The 18,003-nt window shown below is 40.5% G+C and overlaps 1 protein-coding gene across 1 annotated transcript in view; it reads right to left on the bottom strand.

Annotated features, from left to right (window-relative positions):
* EYA4 (EYA transcriptional coactivator and phosphatase 4) overlaps window positions 1-15,319 on the bottom strand; it is a 95,517-nt gene extending 80,198 nt beyond the window's left edge. Inside the window, exon 1 of the mRNA XM_014943615.1 lies at window positions 15,282-15,319. The gene's annotated coding sequence lies outside the window, so the exon portion shown is untranslated. The remainder of the gene's footprint in view (window positions 1-15,281) is intronic.
* Window positions 15,320-18,003: the final 2,684 nt, after the last annotated feature.

Raw genomic sequence — 18,003 nt, 5'->3', positions numbered from 1 at the left:
CCTTTCTGCACCTCTGATGGGTGACCTGGTCGGAGGTAAGGAACAGGTAACAAACCCAACGACTGGAGCATCTCACTAGGTCTTTCTTCGGTGTTTTGAAGTCTAATTTGAGCAACAAAGACTATTTCTCATATATACAGAGGAGCGTGGAGGTAATCAGCTCTGCCAATTCCAAATTGCTAAGCTGTCCTTTGTAAGACGTAGTCTTCGAAGCCATTCTGCTTACTACTGCAGAGAACTTCAAAACACCTCAGGAGAAACACAAGGCAGTGTTCCTCACAGTACGACAGTCTGATTTTAGGTAGAATGATGAGAGGAGTTTTGAAAGGGCTGTCTGAAACCCGGATTTCCTATGGACAATGAGCACAGGAGTGGTCTGGCACATTCGCTCTTGAATGGGAGGAAATGCCCTCTTCCAAAACACGTTAATAGCAAACTGAGATGGAAAGAAGCATCAAAGCAGAGAAGGTTCTCCAAATCCCTGGTACTCACCTACACCTAAGAAAGAGAAATTTCTAGGGATAACTTCACCACTACCTTATCTTCCAACTACCTTTTTCAGAGAAAAAGGGACATAATTCCTCAAACCCTTTGCTAGCGTGCTGGAGACCTGCTTTTGCAACTGGGGAGCTCTTCCCTTTAGATCTGATGTACCTCTCTGGTACTCTACCCTCTGGGCTTCTCTGTGCAGTAGATGGAGGCACACTCTAAGCAAGGGGAATGTATTCCAACCCCTTGACCTGCTGCATAAACACCATCACCAGTGGAGATGGGACAGCTGGGATACCTAGGTCCAGATATGTGAAATTATTAATTGCAATATAGTAACGACATTGTTAGTTGCAATATAATAATGTCAACTTCATTCATGAAAGACAATATTTAAACAAATTGAAAACAGGGAAATCAAGCATGAAGGGCTGAGAATTTTGTTGTTGGCTTCAAAGGAGCCTGGACTGCATGACATAACTATAAATCACAGAATCATAGAATGGTTTGGGTTGGAAGGGACTTTAAAGACCACTGAGTTCCACCCCCCTGCCCTGGGCAGGGACACCTCTCACCAGACCAGGTTGCTCCAAGCCCCATCCAGCCTGGCCTTGAACCCCTCCAGGGATGGGGCAGCCACAGCTTCTCTGCATTCACATTTGCATAACAAGAGAGCAAAGGGTGGGTTGTGTCCGACTTACCCTGAATTGAAATGTCTGTTGAATTTCAAACTCGTTATTGAGTCGTGGTTCTTCTTCATCAGGGATTGCCCAAGGGAAAAGGAAGCTCACTCAGGTGTGCTGCATTAGAGTGATCATACCTCATTTCAATGTAATTTCTTTAGCCACCAGTACAGGGGCCTGCAAGAACTTCATCCATCTCCAGAAAGGATGAGTTATGATGACAGACTGGGCAGAATACAGGAGTTGCCAAAAACTTGTAGTTTTCATGCTCCGTTCACATCTTACATTTAAATGCAAAAATTTTGAATCTTCTCTTTCTTTTTTTCCCCCCATAAATATAAAATACAGAGAGTTATTGGCAAGCAGTCTTAACATGGGAAACATTAACGCATCTCACTTTTAACAGTGAAGTTCCCCTTAAAAGTTAAACCTGATCTGAACCTTGGCTCCCAAGACAAATATTCTGTAGTTTACCTCATGTGGAGCACATTATGCTTGGCTCCAAAACAGTTTGTGTCAAAAGCAATTATTTCGGTTCTCTAATCGCAGTCACAACAGCGAGCAAGGTTTAGAATATAAAATAAATATAGGCAACTTTCTTGACTGCCTGATGCTTTAACTGCTTCAGCATCTGATGGTTCCTGTTCAGTAATAAGGTGTGGGTGGGTGTAACCATTCTGGATGGCAGGGTATGTTAGATGTGCCCCACACACCTCTTTTTGTGTTGTCCAGGAGGTGGAGAGGTGGTGTTATCACCTCTACACCTGAAAGAGCCAAGAGATTGTTGCATCTACTTTTCAAAACTAAGTCCATTCAAAACAATTTGTATTATTCTGAGCCAGAGGGAGAACGATGCCCTGATAAACGCCCTCGTGCTGGCTGACCTTTTCAATTGGTATCAAACGATTGCATTGCAGTTTTGCTTTGCTGTTTGATTTCCCCAAGTCGTTTTATAATCTGAGCCTTAAAGCAGCACACACGGCAGTTTTTATGTACTTTTTTAATTTGGGGTGAAGTAGGTGATTTTTCCAAGAGCCAATAAATAGGTGTCGCTGAGGACTCTAGGGCACAATATCCTCCCCCCGAATTATCCCCTTGAGCCCCCAGAAGGGGCAGGTACCAGCTGCAAATGTGTAACACCTCCAGTTCCAGCTCAGCCTTCGTGCTGACACCCCAGCCAGCCAGTGGGACACAGGGTGAGGGGGACACAACCCCCTCACTGTCACCAGACACCAGCCTGTCCAGTGGAAACTCTCATTTATAACTCCTTCTGCTAAAAGCCCACCTTACCCCAAAATGGTTTGACCTCGCGATGACTTCTGAGAGACCTCCTAGTCTTTAAAAAAATCACTAAATATCCACTTTTGTCAAAGTCCTGGGGAAAAAGCAGGGCAGGGAGAAAAAGAAATAAAACCAAACCCTTGCTGTGTTGCTGGTTTTTAAGTTGAAGTACGTTAATACCGCAGACTTTGCAACTTTACTGCATTTCAGCACAGGTTCCCCGGTGCTTGAGAACCTGGTTTGCCAGACAGGGCACAAAGGTAGGAGATGTTAACAACAACTCGGCTGCTTTTTATAATTCAATTATAGTTGCTTCTCAGCAGATTTTAAAACATTGCTGTTGGGAAACACAGTATAATAATGAAATGCTAAGGGGGATGAATATGCTTCTCTAGTACTATTTTGAGAAAGTCATGAAAAGCACTGCATCTTTGAGAGCACAGGGGATTTTTTTTTTTTTCTGTTTAATTTAATTTACATAATTAGAAGGAAAATAAGACATAAGCCTGAAATAACATAGGAATAAAACATGATCTTATGTCTAGTCACCTGCCAATTACTTCTACACTGAAAAGCAAATAAAATCCCCGAGCCCCTTAAAAATTAAAGTGACAGAGATTCAGCCGTAAATTGAAGCAGAACTAAAATGAAATTCACCAAACAGGATGTTCTCCCTCTCTTCCCCTCTTCTGCACTCATGCCACACAATAAATAATTCTGCTGAAAAGTCGAGCCGTGGAATTGCTTTATTTATTTGGGCACCGGGTATGCCAAATCTGCCAAACATCCCTTCCCACAGACTTGTTGCTTCAGTCCTGGGCCTCTCTTAAATGACAGACAAGAATCCCCTATGAATTTGCTCGAGACCATCATACTCATTTTCACCTTTAAACAAATCCAGATTTGAACTTAGGTTTTCCAAAGGTGGAAGGCTAGTGGAAGGCAAGTATATTTTATGCTTCAAGGGGAGGTAAAGTTACCTCTGCTCTACAAACGACAGAAAGTAATTCCCAAAGAAATTTGACAGTAATACGGACTCAGATCACAGTAAATTATATCACTTGGCAGCTCAACTGGAGAACTAAGTCCAGAATTGCCAACAAAACTCAAGGCACACGTTTGGATATATGGAAAGCTTTGCGATTTCTAACAGAAAGGAGCCTGCATCTTGTGAGACTCATAAAGAACCTTATCAGCTGGAAAGGAGTGTGTAAATTCTGAGGATCAGATGAAAGTTTTTTGCTTTTTTTTTTTTTTTTTTAAATAAAAGCATTCAGAAGGAGAAGATAGAACAGACAGACCATCTGCAATGTAACCACATAAAAGACCCCTGGGCAAATCCAAACCCATTAGCAGAAGTGCCTGACAAATCTGCCAAAGAGCCAGATGCTGCTTATGGAGGAGTCTCTTTCCCTACTTGTCATCTGGATCCTCCAACTTCTGTTCCCAGAGGAGGACAAAGACGGCCGGGTGCTCAGACTGGGCTGTGAGCGGAGAGAGCTGAGGCACAGAATCACTCTCTGATAAGGATATCTTAACAAAAACTAGAGGAAATCAAGTCTGAAATATTAAAAAGGAAAACAGCTTTAAGAAGTATATATGTCACACATGAAAGATGCAGATGTTAGAAAACGGAAAGAAAACTTGCAGTTATTTTATTTGCATGTAGTCTCTTTTTATATGGATTTTTTTGCTTCATTCTATTCTTGTATCTTTTTTTTTTTTCTTTTTTCTAATGACTGATCAGGATCTAGAAGGATGGGAAAGAGGTGATTTTTGGCACACTAAATACTAGCACAGAATACTAACTGCATAGCATTAGTTAAATGCTTACTGTCTACACAGAATAACGGTATTTAAAATGCATCTGAACAGGTTGTATCTAGCCAAGGACTTACACTTAAAAATATTTGAGGAAAAAAGTGATTCATTCAAAAAATAACCTGTACCAATCTCAGAATAGGGGATTTGGATCTAAACGGCCACTTTTTTTTAATGTCTGCATTCTTCTAGGAATCTATTCAACTGAATTTGAAGTGCAAAGTAGGTGGAACCAAATACTTTTACTATTCAGACTCACCAATGGTAAAATATATTTGGCGTATCCAAGAGGTCAAAGAAGCTGGAACAGAGTCTGAATTAGTTCTCCTGTGTACTGCTGTAATGCGATATGGCAGAGCAAAAAATAGGTCGAGAGAGAAAGAAAGAAACCGAGCTCCTTCTCATTGTGATCGCATGTGCTGCATTTGAAGAACCAACACTGTTATTTTATGGCTCAAAATCCAGCTCACTTTTAGGACAAAGTTGTAAGAAACTACTGGATTCAGTAAAAATAGTCACAGGTATAATCTTAGGTTATCTTCTCTCATTCAAGAATAGTATTTAACCTATCCCAAGACAATCCTGAAGGTTCAAAAATGCTAAATTCTGATTACTACATCATTTAACACAGGAATACATGCACTCCTGCCTCTCTTTGAAATCCAAGAAACTAGGTACGCCAAAAAGTACCATGACTTAGCAAATTGACAGATTCAATATAAACTAGTCAAAACAGGGCTGGGTAGGAATGCTAAATTCTGATTACTACATCATTTAACGCAGAAGTACATGCACTCCTTCTGCCTCTCTCTGAAATCCAAGAAACTAGGTACACCAAAAAGTACCATGATTTAGCAGATTGACAGATTCAATACAAACTAGTCAAAACGGGGCTGGGTAGGGAGGAAGAAGAGAGAGGGAGAGGGAAGTATAACGCATGCTCAACAGGGCTGGGTAGGAAGGAAGAAGAGAGAGGGAGAGGGAAGTATAACAAATGCTCAGAGAGTCAACGCTCATCTTTTAAAGGCCAATCACTTGGACAACCAATACCCTCACCTAACACAGAAATTAATTTCAGCCAAGCCACTGCCTCCCAGACTGGCATCCTGGATCTGCCAGCAACCCAAAGGCACTTTGCTGGCTGGTCTGCAATGCAACGTGAAGAAGACACATAAAAGTGAACTTAAATACCATCTATCAACGCAACTGGCTGTAGCTCAGGCTGTACGTTGGGCTACCAGTAACCACACCATGATCTGAGAGAAGCAAGCTGTGTGGCAGACAGGAGGGGAGGATGGTGGATGCTCACCCACACTGGTATCTGATCCATCCAAAATCAAGGATAACAACCAAGAGCACACTAAAGCCCTGGGATGGCTTTGGTCCCTCTCCCTCCATACACCTCCAGCTCCAGCAACAGAAAATGAATGGGGAAGAGTGACAGCAGCCTTGCAAATGGCCTCAAAATTGCATTTATCTGCTGCCATCAGCACACACATTACATTGTGCCAACTGTTTAACCAGCAGTAAAGGTGGTACAACATATATTATTATAATTTCTGCCTGGTGTAAAAATAGCTGCTGTAGTTGCCCGAGTTACGCTGTGCAACAGCACCCACCTATAAAAGGGATGATAAAGGGGATGGGAGACACTGATGGAGGAACCTGCACAACACACCTGTGCTCCTAACGAGTCGTTCTGAAACGGCAACTAATGGATTACATCAATCATTTCAATGTGCTTTCAAGAATCTTTGATTATCATATTAATCTTAAACTGTCTCTGGACATTTTTGGTTATAGGTTGCCATTCCTCGTTCAAAATAATTACCATCAGCATGTTACGTTTAGTGTGCTCCTTATATATGAATTTTTTGTTGCCTTCTTTTCAGTTCTTCACTAGTCCCTTTTCTGGTTTTAGCTCTTGGGGGGTTTCTTGGTTCTTAACTGCCATTAATACTTAGCTACAGCTCCAGAGTTTCATTTCTATCAGCTCTTCCTAGACCTTACAAAGAGCACTAACATGGTCTGTAGGTTGAAGGGGACTCACCATCTCATTGCCTACAATAGCAGAATACAGGTAACAGTAATTCAGCACACCTGAGGGTAGTTTCATGGCTGGAGCCTGCTAAATAACTTGCATTCTTGAACAGGCTCAAAACTCACAGCTGAAAGTCACAAATACGTCAAAACTATTAATTAAACAAATAATGGTTGCAGTCCTCCTCCCAACTGACCACAAAAATTCACATTAAAAATATTCCTTTCTCTGGAGAAGGGCACGTGGAAGAAAGAACGATGGGAAGAGATTAAAACAGAGACGTAGACACAGCAATATCCTGGGAGTCACCACCATTGATCAAATAATAGCAGTGTGTAGCCTAGGAATTACTCAAGACAATAGAAAATTTTCTCACAGATCAGTCCAGGACAGCAAAAGGGACTAGATTTATGTCTGCTGGTTACAGGATATTTTGGTTCAAATCCCCACTCCAAGAAATATGTAATATCTGTACCAAGTGGAATTGCTTTCACAACAGCCTAATGTTTAGGATGTTTGCTTAAGATATGTATGACATAAGGTCACTTCCAATGAATAAATATATATAAAATAGCAATACGTGCAAAACACCTGCTTTTTAATGCATATATTTGTGCATTTTTTAGTGGAAACTGGGAAAAAATAAGCAGTCATGAAATATTTCTGGAGTAGATGGTTCACGCCATTATTCAATAGGATTTTAATAAATTTTAAAATACACCTAAGCTAACAGGAATGACAGCTCATTTCTGAAGGGACAGCAAATGAAATAAATCCTTTAAATTTAAATTAGTACATGGCAGCATGCACTTGCACAGTATTTTGTATCATTTCCTCTATTTCATAAATAGAACATATTCCTACCAACAGATAACAATAAACCCAGACCTGTTAGAATAGCATGTTTCTGTCTTTCTCAGAGACCTTCACCTCTCTTCCAGATATACTAGATTCTTTCTTTTTTTAAAAAGTAGGTTTTAAAACATTAGCAGTGGTTGGTTCTTGCATTCCAGTAGCACAAATCCATACTAGAAAGCTCTTATTTTTCATAGTATGTCATGTTAGATAAAAAGACAATGTACTCACACTTAAGGGTAGCTCTCAAATCTCCAAATTAATTCTATTAAAACCTCTGTTAAAATCCTGTTTATCCTATTTCTTTTTTTTCAATGAAGTGATATAAATTTCCAAAAAGTGTTCAAAGCTTCTTGGGTTTTGTTGCTTTCATTTATTCCAATGTCTGACCCACCTGTGACTCCGGTTAATGGATGTCTTAACACTGACATGATCTGGCTTGGGACCACCCAAAGAAATTATTAATAATATAATAGAAAACAAAAAATTAAACAACATCAAAAAAAACCTGCAAAAAAAAAAAAAAAACAACAACTAAAAAACCAACAACTAGGAGTATGTAACAGACCCGAAATACAAAAAATAATTAATTTTATTGTTAAAGCTACAGGGATCTGCTAATATAAACCATTCAAATACTTCCCTGTGACATCACCACATGTTTGCACTCTGAATAGATTATTGTAATTTCTGTAAACATATCAAATATATTTTTAGAACTCTTTGGGGGCTTGATCCAGAGCCAACAAAAACCAACGGGCAGACAGTGATCAGCTTCAATAGGGAATTTCTAACGTTAATGAGCAAGAGCATCAGCAGACAGCGGGCAGAGAGATACCACACAGACTGCTCTAAAAATAGGAAAGACTTGAGCTGCCCAAAACCTGCACCCTGAAAAGACTACAGACATAGTGAGGCAACACAACCGTCGTGCAGTTGTCAAGGATGCTGAATGTTCAACAAGGCCATTCACAGCGTGGTGAGTAGGACTTGGGAGATGTTCGTCCCCCCTGTGCTGGGCACTGGTGAGGCCTCACCTTGAGTGTTTTGTCCAGTTTTGGGCCCCTTACACAAAAACAGACATTGAGGTGCTGGAGTGGGTCCAGCCAGAGAAGGGCAACGGAGCTGGTGAGGGGTCTGGAGCACAAGTCTGGTGAGGAGCAGCTGAGGGAGCTGGGGGTGTTCAGCCTGGAGAAGAGGAGGCTGAGGGGAGACCTTCTGGCTCTCTCCAACTCCCTGAAAGGAGGGTGTAGCCAGGGGGGGTCGGTCTCTTCTCCCAAGGAACAAGATGGGACAAGAGGAAATGGCCTCAAGTTGCCCCAGGGGAGGTTCAGATTGGATATTAGGAAAAATTTTGGCACTGAAAAGGTTATGAAGCCTTGGAATGGGCTGCCCAGGGAAGTGGTTGAGGCACCATCCCTGGAGGTATTTAAAAGATGGGTTGACATAGTGCTTAGAGACATGGTTTAGTGATGGTTTTTTATCAGAATTTGGTTGATGGTTGGACTCGATGATCTTAAAGGTCCCTTCCAACCTAGACAATTCTCTGATTCTATTCTATGATTCTGTCATTGTTAGGTGTATCTGCAGAGTCATCTCAGTAACTATATTAATTTGATTGACTCAAGCTGCCTAAGTGGCACGCAGACTAAATACGTGCACCAAACCCGTAACAAGGAACAGATTTGTATAAAATATTCTCTCGACTGCAAGCTAAGCCTGCGTGTCCCAGAATGTAGCCTTTATAAGAAACCTTATTCCACAACGTAGTTATTTTAAAATTGGAAAATTGTGATACCTTTTTTTTTGCCAGCCAATGTCTTAACCAAGAAGTCTGGGCTTGATCCTGCCAAACATTTCTCCCAGGTGAAGTGTTTATAGCTATAGTGGCCTCACTGACATGAATGCTCTATTCTGACACACACATACTGTCCCTGCTGTTGACTGGGTTTTTTTCTTCCAGTTCCCAAAATTACTTGTGGCAATCTTGCAATTTTACTTTATTTATTCTGTCTTTTCACAGCAAATTTGTGTTGCTGTATCTGTTCCTTTTTACAGTTTGCCCCAGACACAAGAAACACTAGCAGCTAGTCACAAAGTGGTTTTTCCTGGCTAAAGAATAATTTCATTACTGCATGTATTCCTTTCTGAAACTGAAGAGTTTTGCAGTAAAAGCAGAATCTGTAAAGGAAAAATAAATGCTTTCATTGCCTTTGCTTGTATTAGTTGGTCTTCTTATAGTAAGTCAGAAGTGCAACAGGTGATTGCTGGTGGAGCCTGTGTGGTTGCTCAGGAGAAGAGGCATAGAGTAAGCTGTCTTCACAGTCAATAGAAAGCAGATCAGACAAACAGCATCTCTGAAGTGCCTACTTTACACACCTGCATCAGGGTGAGATGAATCTCACCTTCAGAGGCTGAATCACAGTCCTCAATATCTCATTTCCTCCAATGAAGCCCGTTTATCACGCCACTACGATCTGCAGATCATTCGGTGTGAGAAACAGTCGAGCTACACCACTCCTGACTCAGAAAAGCATCTAATACCTTTTAACCAAGATAAGCTACATATGGTTCGCAGACAACAAACCCTTTCCTTCTAAGCAAACTTTTTAAGACATGGATGAGAAGAAAGTGAGTGTGACGTGGCTAAACACACATAAGAAAGCCTGGCAGCCTGAGCTCACCCCTTTTTACTGCACAACCAATATTTATTTTTTTCTATTGTAATCACTGAAACTTTAACGACAATTTCCATAGCTATCGCTGGTTTTTCTTGCTCAGAAGCTCAACTGTAAAGCTACTCTTCCCCATGCAACTATAAACATTTGTTGTTCATCTCTTGAACTGCAACTGAATGAGAAGGTACTGCTGGCCTCATTCTCCTGCAGAGGGTCAACCACGTTTAAACAGTCATGGAAAAGGCACGACAGCTTCATCACATAATCTGTCAGATGACCCGAAAAGCTTGGATTTGGGTTGAGGAGTTACAATGTTAGATAAGTAAAAACAGACAATTACATGGTATTAAAATAAAGCCAATGCCTGACTGAAAGAATCAACCACCATCATCATCATCCTGAGACAAGACTGTGAAGGTCTTGTTGAGAGAATTAGTCAGTGGAAGAGAAATCTCAGCTGTAGTTTACACAGCCCAAACTGCTGAGAATGATATACTTTGGATGATCAGGTTATGCAGAATAAGATGCAGAAGATGCATGTTATTTTAATGACAGTAATTGTCTCTGGACATGTGCGTATGTCCTCTATATCCAGACCAATGAAAAACCATGAATAGGTATCAAAATGAGACCAGTGAGAAAACGTGAAAGGCCATCTCTCCCTCAGAAGTTTTAAGAGAGACTTTTAAGATGAAGAAACAGAAACAGGAATTCCTATCTTCTAAATCTTCCTATGTGGTGCACTTTTAAGCAGGGTGGATGTGGGAGAACAGAACAGCAATCATCTGATGAACAGCTGCAATCTCTGCTAAGAGCCTCACTGAAACCCATATTAAATTGAAATATAGGAGGCCTTTTTTACAAACACATGAAAAAAAATCCCTCTGTGCTTTTTTGGATAGTCTGTTTATCTGGCAACTGTGCCTGTGCACATGATTGAGTATTTACCAGTCGTCACCATTGGTGAATTTGTAGTTCAGTAATCTGTAAGGAAAAACTTTGTCTGGCTGGTTAGAAATAGCTATAATGCCTAGGCTAACACTTCTTACAGCATCTGATGAAGTTTTAAAAGGGAGAATTTGCTTAAAAGTGGCTTGTTCTCCTTTTTTTTTTTTCCTTTGCTATTATAATTTTTTTTTTTAAAAGTATATAAAGGAAAAGGGACTCTTTGTCAGGGACTGTAGCGAAAGGACAAGGGGGAATGGTTTTAAATTGAAAGAGAGGAGATTTAGATTAGACACTAGAAAGAAATTCTTTGCTGTGAGGGTGGTGAGAGCCTGGAAGTGTTTGCCCAGAGAAGCTGTGGCTGCCCCATCCCTGGAGGGGTTCAAGGCCAGGCTGGATGGGGCTTGGAGCAACCTGGTCTGGTGGGAGGTGTCCCTGCCCAGGGCAGGGGGGTGGAACTGGATGATTTTGAAGGTCCCTTCCAACTCTAACCATTCTATGATTCTATGATACTGGATCCACAGGTTCGTAGTAACAATTATGCAACAAGAACAGAGGGCTTCTTACTCCATAGGGCTTACTTATAACTTACAAACAGAAAGATCCGTTGCCCTTCTGTGAATACACAAGTACGGTCTTTTTGACATAACTATGTATTTTTGCAAGTTGATTTATCAGCTTTTACCCCGAGCTTACAAAACTACTTGTCAAAATCTTCAAGTTTTCCCTTTTTTCCTCATAGATATCTTCTTCACAATATAAAGATCATGCTTTAGAAAAGGAAAATATATTAAATATATGGCCATTTTCCTTTACTCTTCTAGGAAAAAAAGAATCTGTGTCTCAGCTATCAGAAAAATCTCCTCATTTTCCTGCAGACTCTTCTATCCCCTGCAAATAGTGAAAAAGCATGATTTTTTTTTTTTTCCCTATTAGGGTTCCTATAATGAGATACTTTGAGGAAGCAGCAGCAGACCCTGCAAAATTTTCATTTGCAGGGACTTCCTTTCCCTCCCCTCATTTCCCTCCTTCCTATTTAATTTTATAACCAGCAAACCCAGTATTTGTTGTATGATCTCGATTCCTGATGTGATTTTGGTCTTACTTGGTGGGAAGGGGAAGGGGAAGGGGAAGGGAAAGGGAAGGAAGGGAAAGGGAAGGAAGGGAAAGGGAAGGGAAAGGGAAGGGAAAGGGAAGGGAAAGGGAACAATGGACAATTTTCATAGCAACCAGGAGATTAATAGGTGAAAAGGGGAAGGAGAAGGAGAGGAGAGGAGAAAGAGAGGGGGAAGGAAAAGGGGGAAGGGAAGGGAAAGGGAAGGGAAGGGAAAGGGAAGGGAAGGGAAAGGGAAGGGAAGGGAAAGGGAAGGGAGATTTGGCGGTGGCAAAGATGTGTTTATCAAGTAGTTTGTTGTCTCAAAGAAAGATGCCGCCCTGGGATGTGTGGCCAAACTGAACATGCTATAGCTGAGTGTGAGCAGGAGTCTGGGACTTGGTATTTAGCATTTTACCAGACTTCAGAATCACACATATTCTAGTGTTTAACGTATTTCCATAACAAAGTCTTAGGGTATGAGGCCATAAGTGTCACTTACAAGTTTTAAGGCAACAAAATGCTCCCTTATTAGAATTAGAATGACTCATTTGATTATCTATGTAAAAATAGCCACAACACCACCATCATAAGGTACAATACCACCATTTAGATATAATACCTAAACATTTGGTGACAAAAGGAAGTATTCACAACCAGTTCATAGGGGTTTTGCAAAATAACCACCAATGAACTTTGACAGAATTTGTAAGACAAAGTCATCTGTGAATCTAAATTTGTGACAGATACTGAAGTTCTGCATGTCTCCCTTTGCGTTTACAACTCATCTGTCCACTACGGCTTCAGCTCTTAACTACAGTTCCCTCTGCATCTCTGCATTTTACCTGTCTGTCAAGATAACAACCATTTCCTATAAATAAATGCTGGCAGTGGCCAATTTTTACTGTATGTATAGCTGGGCACTTCTGGAAAGTATTTTTTTGATATGCTGCATAGGATAGTAAATTCCCTTGAAAAAAAATTTACTAGTCACATCTGCAGTTTGAATGTTTCTTTCTAAAAGACAAACCAAGGCCAAGCAAGACAAAGAATCTGCTGATACACACATGTCACTCCAAGAATTCTCCTGACAACGTTCCCACACCCAATTTAATTACTTCCCTACTGTAAAAACACTTTCCATCTGCATTTATTGTAATAGTTTCAAATCCAAAACCAACAGACTATAAAGCTAGCTAAATAAATGAATGATATTGGCCTCAGGTCCCAAGCCAGGAGCTATTCTATAAGGCTGTGTGTCTCCAGCATTCTTTTTTATGCTGATGTTTCACTTTATGTGCAATGTTTTCACTTAAGCCTTGTTTAGAGAAGAATTACCTTGCTCCAGGCTCTGAAGTCTTACGCGCCGCGCGGTGCCCTCTAGTGCTGCTCCAGCCAAAGGGCTGTCAGAGATTCCCCAGCAAGACCAAAGTCGCAAGATCTGGTCAAAAAATCCTGCTCCAGGCTGTATTCACAGCATCGCACACACTCAGGCCAGGAGCATTCATCCCAGCTCTATCTGATACATCCTCAAACTGAGGCTGCGGAGCTCAAAATGAAAAGCATTTTTTATTTGAAAATGCACCTTAAAAAATTGAGGGTATCAGATTTAGCCTCCAGGTTGACTATTTGTAACCCTTTTGCGCTTGGGAGAAAAGGGTGGGTGTCAGGAGGATGGGGCCAGTCTTTTTTCAGTGGTGCCCAGTGACAGGACAAGAGGAAATGGGCACAAACTTGAACATAGGAAGTTCCATCTAAACATGAGAAGGAACTTCTTTCCTGTGAGGGTGGCAGAGCCCTGGCAGAGGCTGCCCAGAGAGGTGGTGGAGTCTCCATCTCTGGAGACATTCCAAACCCACCTGGACATGTTCCTGTGCAACCTGCTCTGGGTGACCCTTCTCTGGCAGGGGGGTTGGACTAGATGATCTCCAGAGGTCCCTTCCAACCCCATAGCATTCTGTGATTTAACTACAGCTCATAACTTCCAACCCCATATCATTCTGTGATTTAACTATAGCTCATAGCAAATTTCCTGACGTGCAGAGGTAATGACAGTACATGGTATTCTGGGTCCTCAGGTTTGTTGCAATATCACAGTCTGATGAAAATACATCAGACTATGGACTTCTTCACAGTTTTTAAAAAAGACTTGGGACATAACAGTCCCATTTGAACAAGGCAGACACTTAAAACTATATACACACACAAGTGTTTTGCTAAGCTGGGGTTCTCCATGCTGTCAAAGTACTTGTAAAGAGCTTGACATTTGTAATAAATTTTAATCCAAAGCAGCAGCACAGCAGACACATTTTTCATTTAGAAGTCGCTAAACAAGGACTGAAAGGCAAAACATGCCTCCACTGAAGACCGGGACATTGAATTTTGTATTCCCGTACGTACATTCAGTTCTTACCAAACTAAATGAAAGGCTGTATTAAAAACTGACATGAAAAGCTAATCAAAGAAGTTCAGATGGTGAACAGCACAGCTCAATCCACAGGTATTAAGTTGGCTTTGGATATTACAAAGGATCCTGCTGCAACAGGGGCACAAAGACATATTTAAGGATGGCATTTGGGGGCAAACCTCGAATTACTTAACTTCTCTGAGTTTTAATCACAATATTAGCGTGACATCAGATTTGTTTTGTGGCTCTCTCCTCCTAAACAAAGGTCCTGAGCTTTTGTGAAACTGAAATAGGTCTTCTAAACAGAAGCAAGACAAAGACAAAAGCAAAGAAAATAATTCACAACAGCTTATTAATCAAGAAGATGTACACTTAAAGGCATAATTACTACTTCACCTGCTCAAAATTATATATACACATCCATATAAGTGCAAAACATGGCAATTAAATCCATTTTTCCATGTACATGAAATTAGAAAACCTAATTAGAAGAGTTTCTTTATAAAGAAATGTGTCGCCCCTTCCCAACTTAGGAACACAATGGCACTTTTTGTATAAGTGAAAACAAATAAGTTTTGATAAAGGTGAATTTTCCCAAATAAATTATATTATCAGTAAACTTCAAGACTTGGGTATGCACAAAAAGGATACAGAAAGAAAGTGACATTTGGTTACACAGATTTCCCTACAGTATTTACTAGGATTATTATTTTTTTTAATTGAGGATGAAAATTATGGCAATTGAGGATGACAATAATGGCAGTTATGACGTTATGGCGTCACATAAACTTGACGACCTCGATGCTAGCTTGCATCTTTCACTGGGAAAAGGGAAAACACATCTTCCAGAGTGAAAACCATTAAAAATGATCCAACCATTTATAGAATGAGTCTCTCGTGCTCTGATGCTACATTTTCCCAGCACAGCTCTGCCTCCTGCCCCATCACTGCCCTGGGGGCAGCCGGCGTTTGCCCCCTGGTACCATACCTGGGATTCTGCGGCTCTGAACCATCTGACTCTGTACACGGTTTCTTTACCTGCAAAAAAAAAAGCAAAGGAGCACCAGTTACTCTCACTTGAAACGCAACTTCCAGCCCTTCAAGGGGATCCAGCTCCGCTCACCGTGATCGCCATAAAATACTTCCCGCGTTTTACAGCAGCAGTATGGAGTACTAAACAGTGTGTTTCATTATTATCCCATGAACAGCTGCCAACTGCACTTCCCCAGGCTCCATTAGTACCTAAAATGTTCGGCTAAAATAGCTTGGGAGCAGTTTATCTGAGAACAAAGAAAGCAAAGAGCCAGGTCCCCCCAACTTCGCAAGGAGAAAGCCACGCTGCTTCTCAGCCCGGTAGAGAAATGTTCTCCCAGTTGATGCTGCTTCTGTTTCCTCCTAAAGTTCACAATAATAAACACCAGATTCTGGGGCAAGGCTCAGCGTTAGCTAAATAATTCATACGTTAATTTTCATTTTGCCAATCTGCTAACTGTATGTTAACTGTGTTTTCCTAATGCATCAAAGAACACATACACCATTTCCACACTTGCTTGAAGTACGTAACTACATAGAAGGTATTTCAACTTCTGTATTAGTCTCTGGAATACCTTGCTGTTAGCTAATTAAATGCGAAAAAATTCACCACTTTCAAATAAAAACAGAAAACTGTTCTCTTGCGGAGTAGGCGAAAAAATTCACCACTTTCAAATAAAAACCTACTCCGCAAGAGAACAGTTTTCTGTATCTCCTTGGGATCTTCAGGATTTCCTGCAAAAAATTAATTGCACCTTCTGGTAATCTAAATTACTTGTACTTTCAGCAGAGAAAAAACGATTTTGCTCGTTTGTGTGCTAATGCAGAATCCAGGGCTGCGTGGGAGGTTTCAAAACTCCTTTTTTAAAGCCACCTTGAAACATCCCAGTCACTCAGACCTGCTTGATGTGTCTGACACAATCCAAAGAACATTCCTGTTACAGCCAGCAAGTGTTCAATGACAGTTTTCTAGAATACCTTGTGTCAAGAGATTCTTCTGTACTTTTATGCTACTTTAAAAGCATTTCAGAGAAAAAAAAAAGTGAATGCGACTCACTCCTATTGAAGCCATTGGCAAAATACTCACTGATTCCAACAGAAAAAAGATTAGGCTAATACTAAGTATTTTCCCTAAATACCTCAACTGAATGCCATGCAACATCACTCATAGACGTTGGAGTACAAGCACGGTTCTACAGATGGTGGGTTTTATTCTTCATTTGTGTTCTAGATATGAAAAAAACCAATATGGTTGCATACACGGTTATTCATGGACATCAGCTTTCAGTAGCAATAATGAAAATTTCCCCATGAAAGTAACTTAACACTGTCTTTATTATTGCAATAAGTGTTATCTGAAGCACTAAAAAAAGTAGCAAACACAAAGAATCTTCTAAATATTATATTTTGCCTGATTTTTATTGCAAAACATTATTCAACCTATCCAGTTATTCTGTTTCATCACCACTAATTTTGCTCCTCTTCGATTGTTTCTTCACTGTTCCTCCTGTGATATCCCATGGACCTGGGAGACATGGTGTGTCACGGAGACACACGATGGGACAGTAGCTCAGCCTGAGGGAGGGATGGTGAAGGCTCCTGTAAACCCCAAACTCCCAGGTTCTCATAAACAATCCGATGCAAACTTCATTGCTATAGTTTTATGTTCACTACCTTGTTATTAAAGTAACGTTAGATCTGAAGTAAACTACTTCAGATATAAGCACATGATCGAGTATCAAGAAAAATGCCTGCAGTGTGTGTTAATACGCAAACAAGAGAGATATTCATTCAAATTAGCGTGCCGAGTGTCAACAGCACAGGCAGCTGTTCAAAAAATAAATTCAAAATAATTCATGAAATTGAAACAGCCCCTCGTTGAGAGGAAGCGTGTACTTTCAGAAGCAGATTGTCTCAATCAAGTTACAGAAGGAGTTGGCCAGAAAAAGAATCTTTTCATTATACTTATAAAATATAATTTAAAGTAATTAAAGATATAACGTATTTAGAACTATAAAATAGAAATATAAAATATAAAAATATAATAACAACATAATTACAATTAATGATAAAAATGCATCTAATTTAATTAAATCCCAGTAATCTCCTTTTTCTTTCTTCCTTTAGCATATACTCACTTTCAGGCTATTTTTGCTATCTCTACAGGCATTTATACATTCCTTTCCAACTCCTTTGCTCTTCATGCGGTTGCCACCAGTAGCACTGTCTGTCACATTTTGCTCTGGGGCTCAGATCTCACTCCCCAGGTCAGGGAAGTTCAACCAATGACTTTAACCAGTTGCTGGAGAATCTGACAGTCACCCAGCACGTCCCAACACCTTGAGTTCACAAAGTGATGGCAGGTCCTGTGGTGGGCAAGTACCACAGAAGCCCAAAGATAATTCAAACATCCACTAACACTGTCTGAGCACTTTTAAGATACAGAATATACTAAGACTCCTGGTTTTCCTGGGCAGGGATGAGCAATGCTGCCTCTATCAGTTAAGTAATAGTTGAGTACTCACAGATGAGTTGTCCTACCCTTGCTCACACTACTTCTGCATCTTGCATTGACCAACATTACCAAGGAATTGAAATGACTGAGAGATTATGCTCTGTGTAATGAATATAAATAAAATAAAACTAAATTAAAAAAAAAAAGGGGGGGACAAATTTTG

This window comes from Calidris pugnax, unplaced genomic scaffold (assembly GCF_001431845.1).
Source record: "Calidris pugnax isolate Ruff unplaced genomic scaffold, ASM143184v1 scaffold119, whole genome shotgun sequence".
In the NCBI taxonomy this organism is placed as follows: domain Eukaryota; kingdom Metazoa; phylum Chordata; class Aves; order Charadriiformes; family Scolopacidae; genus Calidris; species Calidris pugnax.
The sequence above is the reverse complement of the archived record's forward strand: the minus strand, read 5'-3'. Positions and strand labels throughout refer to the sequence as shown.